A 6042-nucleotide genomic window follows, 5' to 3' on the forward strand; every position below is an offset into this window, starting at 1 on the left:
ATACCCACATTTGGTGTTCTCAGGGAGGAAACACTCCCAGAATTATTTCTTGGAAGCAAATGAATAAAAAAGGTATTGCTGCAATGACCAAGAATGGCACAGCTGAAGGTTTCATATGTTCATTCATGGATCCGGATATATGTGCACAATTCTATGTATGCATATCTCCTTGATTTATTGATCTATACACCTCAAAATTCCAGTCTAAAAATTTGGCCTTTTGATTCTATGCTGCAGGTTGTCAAATAGATCTCCAGTGGGTCACACAATCTTCTCTAACTCTTGATTAACATTTGGTTCCTTAAATAAGCCTTGCGTTAAACTATCAGGTATACTAAATCAGGTAGATACTGACTAGTTTTATGTTGTCTCTCTTGCTTTTTTTAACACATGCTGTAATTCAGTTCATTTTTTTCAACATTCTCCCTTCCCACTCAAGTCATCCACCTCAAATCCTCACTAACATTGAGGTCATCAGGACAACGGCTAAACCCTACCTTGCTCCTACCCAAACAACAAGCCTTGTGGGTCTTTTGTCTTCCATATGACTAGATTCACGCACATACACATACACTCTTGAACTCACAGTCTCGGAACTCTCTTACTAGTCCCTAAATCCTCGTGTGCTGCTTTTACAGTCAGCTTTACGCACTGAGGAAAAAAAACATCACCAACCTTTCATGTTTGTCCCTAGGAGAAAAACAATAACCAGTTCCTCCACAATGGATAAGGTATCTGGAAATCTATGCTAGGACTCAAGAGTCCTTCTCTAGCACATTCACTCAGCACAAAAAAAAAATTCCTAGCACTTGGAAATTCAACAGTTTTTGCAACGTCTTAGTACCTCTGAGGGGGCTTTTCACCCCGATACACTGTCTACTATCACTATCAGCAGCTGTAACTAGTGAAAAAAGTCACATGGTGGGTTAGGTTTATCTTTTCACAACTCCCTTTCATCCTTAATTTGTTCCTAATTAGTGAAGTTGTTTGTTTCCCCCCCTTGCCATCCCCCTACTTAGGCTGCCAACCTCCTTCTATTACCTGATCAATTTCTCTACCTCCTCTTTTCTCGCTCTTAAAATCAACTCTAATTCCCTCCTGCATCTAAAGACAGTTAAGGGGAAAAAAGCGGATGGGCTTCAGGGAAAATCTTAGTTTGTCTCTATCTGTTCAAATGCATTAATCCTCTGTGCTAGCAGATGTAATGAGCACAGTAGCAAGGCACAAGAAAAGTGTAGCTGATGTGCTGGCATTTTTGTCCTCCATAGGAATACATTCAGATTTCCAGGCTATCTCCTCACCCACTTCGTAGTTTTTTCTTTGACAGCATGCTTTCAGTCATTTAGTGACTCTATAAACATGGCAAGCAAACAAACGAGCATACACCCACTACATAACCGCAGCATATAACAGCTTCACTTAAAAACACCATTCCTTTATTTTTAGGCATAACATTATGGATTTCAGAAAATGCTAACAAAGAAATGGAAACGGTGAGTTAAACCAGTATCCAAAGCCCTAAGGTAAAATCCTGTCATCAGACTTACAGTTGTGATAGATTGCTTCATGTTCACCGATTAACCAGCACTGAATCACAGAATAGTTGAGGTTGGAATGGACCTAGGGAGATTGTCCAGTTCAACCCCCGGCTCAAGCAGGGTCACCCGGAGTAAGGTGCCCAGGTCCATGTCCAGACAGCTTCTGAATGTCTCCAAGGAGTGAGACTCCATGGCCTATCTGGGCAACCTGCTCCAGGGCTCAGTCACCCTTCACAGTAAAAAAGGGTTTCCTTGTGTTCAGAGGGAACTCCTGTGTTTCAGTTTGTGCCCATTGCCTCTGGTCCTGTCACCGGGCACCACTGAAAAGAGCCTGGCTCAGTCTTTTTCACCCCCTCCCTTCAGGCATTCATACACACTGATGAGATCTCCATGAGGCTTCTATTCTCCAGGCTGAACAGTCCCAGCTCACTCAGCCTTTCCCCAGATGAGAGATGCTCAGTCCCTTAATCATCTTTGTGGTCCTTTGCTGGACTCTCTCCAGTATGTTGATGTCTCTCTTGTACTGGGGAACCCAGAACTGGACACAGGACTCAAGGTGGAGCCTCACCAGTGCTGAGTAGAGGGGAAGGATCACCTCCCTCAGCCTGCTGGCAATGCTTTCCCTGATGCAGCCCAGATACTGTTGGCCTTCGTTGCCACGAGGGCGCACTGCTGCCTCATCTTCAACTTGTCCACTAGGCCATCCATGTCTTTTTCTGCAAAGCTGCTTTCCAGATGGTTTGCCCCAGCCTGTACTGGTGCATGAGGTTATTCCTCCCAAGGTGCAGGACTTTGAATTTCCCTTTGTTGAGGTTCCTCTCTGTCCATTTCTCCAGCCTCTTGAGACCCCTCTGGATGGCAGCACGACCCTCTGGTGTGCCACTCCTCCCAGCTTTTTATCATCTGTAAACTTGCTGAGGGCACGCTCTCTCCCATCATCCAGGTCATGAGTGAAGAGGAAAGTCAGTTAGTTTTACTGCGGATTTCTTAATGTCAGCCAGTGCTACTGCAACAAGCAATACTTTTCCTATGGTTAACAGGTGAGGGGACAGTGAAGCGTTGCATTTCCAGAATATTCCACAGTCACTTCTGAGGGGATTGTCATTAACAAACCATCTCATGGCAAACATCCCTTAGTGGACTTTTTCCTCTTCAGGTGAATTATTTGCTACTGGACGTTACATTTGACCACAGAAATATGGCAATTCTGTTAAAGAAACCTAGTTCTTGTGTGTATGACCTCTAAGTTTTGGTTTCAAATTCTCTTCCTCTCTCCTTTCCAAACTCAGAAGGAAAAACGCGAGGGAAAAAAAAAAAAAGGATATGAAATAGTTATCTACCCTGGAATGCTGGGCTGTCATAGTTCATAACTGGTCTCTCTTTGCTTTCCCATCTGCACTGGGAGGGTCATAATGCTGGGGGCAGGGAAGGGTCTAAGAAAGACATGTTTTCTGATCTCAGGATGGGCTACCAGAAGGTTCTTAAGACAAAAAATACAATTAGGCAGGAAAGCTGGTGGAAGAAAAGAAAGAGGGGGAAATGGATGAGGGCTGAGAAAGTGTAAGGAAAAGAGTGACACACCAGGCTGGCTTGCAACAGGAAGTGCACATGCATCAAGTGCAGAGCCTAGGCACAAGCCCCTTCTTCACAGACCCCAGGAAATAAAAGGTTCTGGCAGCTGTCTGCCCGTTGCCTTCTGGGGAAGGCTACTCTCCAGCCAGCAGCAGTGCCACTAGCAAGGAGAGCTTCTCCACAGAAGTTCTGAAATCCGGAATATTCTCACAGTCCTTGACTTGCCATACCTCCTTACACACTTGTGAATTTTATGGCAGATATACAAGACCAAATTTTCCTGCACTTGGTGTGTGCTTGATGCTGAGACATGCATACCTTTTGTCCACTGCTTTTGTTAATATAGCTCTTACAAAAACTCATGAAAATCATAAAACCTATGCCTAGCCACCCATTCCAAATAAGCAGTGCTTATTATTTCAGAAGGACACAGAACTAGGAAAAAATGGAAAGATGAGATGAGAACAGCTCAAATTGCAGTTACATACATACATGCACAGCTAATGAACTATGTATATTTCCCACCCTCTTCTGAAACATACAAGTTAAACCAAAAGCATAACTAGTTTGTTTTGGAATAATTTTCTAAAGCTTTCCTCAGCCTAGTTCTACTGCTGTTAGCAAGAGAAACTGCTCCATTTTCAGAGTGTTCAAAACTGAGAACCTCTCTACCACCTCAACAACTTTCTTTTACACCCTTTTTCATCTTTGCCCTCCCTCTGCCCTACAAATATTACAGAATCCACAATCTGAGAGAGACTTTTCTCAAGGGTCTCAAGATACACCATGAAAACAGCTTTCACTTGCCTTTCAGTTTGCCAGAACTACAGTGTGTTTCACAGCTGAGAGGGCTAATGCAATCCCTGCAGGTATGAAAAAGGGACTATGACACAGAAGCAGAGGAGAGATCTTACTTCTTTACCTTGCACCGTTAAATACACTACTGTATCCAGAACCATAAGTCATATTTCAAAAAGATGTTAAAATATTAGAAATAGAAAAGAAGTGATAAAAAGTGACCAAGGCTCCAGAAAGCAAGTTTATGGAGTTCAACTTATGCAGATGATGAAGAAAATGGAGACAGGACCTGATGAATCTGTCAAGCATTCCAACACTTGGAACGACTGGTTAGATAAGGAAGATGTGAGAGATCCTTTCTACTGACTCTTGTACTGGGGAGCCCAGAACTGGACACAGTACTCCAGGTGTGGCCTCACCAGTGCTGAGTAGAGGGGAAGGATCACATCCCTTAGCCTGCTGGCAACACTCCTCCTAATGCAGCCCAGGATACCATTAGACTTCTTTGCCACAAGGACATGTTGCTGGCTCATGTTCAGCTTGGTGTCCACCAGGACCCCCAGGTCTTTTTCCACAAAGTTGCTTTCCAGATTGTCAGCTCCCAGCATGTGCTGCTGCATGGAAAAGAGACAAGGAAGTTGAGTTAAAAGAGGCAGAGTAAGCAGGTTTCTGGTACGTATCTGAAAGAGGCAGCATATAATAAAGGTTTGTACTGTGGAATAGAAAGGGGCTGATTTAAAAAAATACTAGGGGGAGAAAAATTATGACACCTAGCAAGAGACTCTATGTGGGAAGAAAAACCAAGACAAACCCAAGGAAAGAAAAGAAGATGCTCAGTAGCATACTCCCTCATCACTAGATGGCTTCTTGAGAGAATTATCAGTGGTCACAGCTTCCACTACTCAAGTTGCCTATGGCAACAGAGCATATTGTGAGTGAGGTAGAAATCAAGCTTTTCCTATCAGATCAGACATCCAGCAGAGGAGGACTCTAAAACTATGCGATCTTCTTTCTTCAGAGATTTTCTTTCTATGTCTGGGATATTGTACAAGATCCACTCTCCAACTACTGTTTGGAGAGTGTCTCAGATGAGGTTTGGTCAGATTGGATTGGCTGAAACTGGCAGAATTATGCTGATGGGTAACAACAGATCATATGGCCAGTCATCTTTGCCCAGATGTATTGGAAAAGATCATTTAAAATAATGAACCTCTCAATAACAACTAATTCCTTCTTCTGCTTTAGTTCAACTATAGTTAGAGCTGATCATTATACTTAAAAGGTAAAGGTATTGCTTAACATCTTTGAAATCATGGGGAAGCAGGTTAGAAGTGCTCAGGAGTGAAAACTAGATTGCAGACCTAAGCCTTTATAGAAATTCAATTAGACTACAAGCACTAGGAAGGTTTTTTTTTAATTGGGTCAGTGGTTAAGTCCTTCAATATTATGTACACACCCAGAGCAGAAAATGTATAAAACCAACTGCAGTACAGGAGCAGAATAGGTTTTATCAAGCAAAATACCAAAATGCTCCATCAGCATTTTGCATAACACACTGATACATCAAAACCCAGCTTCCCCTAAAGTAATGCAAAGCAGCTGTTTGATCCCAGAAACCGGAGTTAGGAACCATAGCACATACTTCTCGTATCGGTTTTTACCACTCCTTAGCTTCATCTCATTGGCAGAAAGTGAGCGGAAAACTGGATTCAAAGGTATCACATCCCGGACATTCATCTGCAGGGGAATTTTGGGAGCGGGACTGTAACTAGCCTCTCTAAAACCCAACACGAACTCCCGCAGCGGCAGTACACCACTGAGGAAAAACGTTGTCATGTCTTACAATGACGGTCCCTAGTCAGGCCACTGGGCTTGGCTTTTTATTTCCTCTTTCTTTGCCTTTTCTTTTCTGGAACACTTGACCAGCAGCGTCGACAGGCTCCCGATCAAACCTGGCGGTCTCCTCCTGCCCACCAAGCCTCCCTGAGGCAGAAAGCACTTCCAGATGGCCTGAGCTACAACCTACGGCCTTTGTTCAGGGAAAGGCCGCCTGTGCTCACCGGTTGCACTTGACACCCCGGTACCCTTTTGATTCCAGATCAAATTTTTCCTTAAAAAAAAAGAAAAAAAGTGG

This window comes from Aptenodytes forsteri, unplaced genomic scaffold (genome assembly GCF_000699145.1).
Source record: "Aptenodytes forsteri isolate BGI_AS27 unplaced genomic scaffold, ASM69914v1 Scaffold216, whole genome shotgun sequence".
In the NCBI taxonomy this organism is placed as follows: domain Eukaryota; kingdom Metazoa; phylum Chordata; class Aves; order Sphenisciformes; family Spheniscidae; genus Aptenodytes; species Aptenodytes forsteri.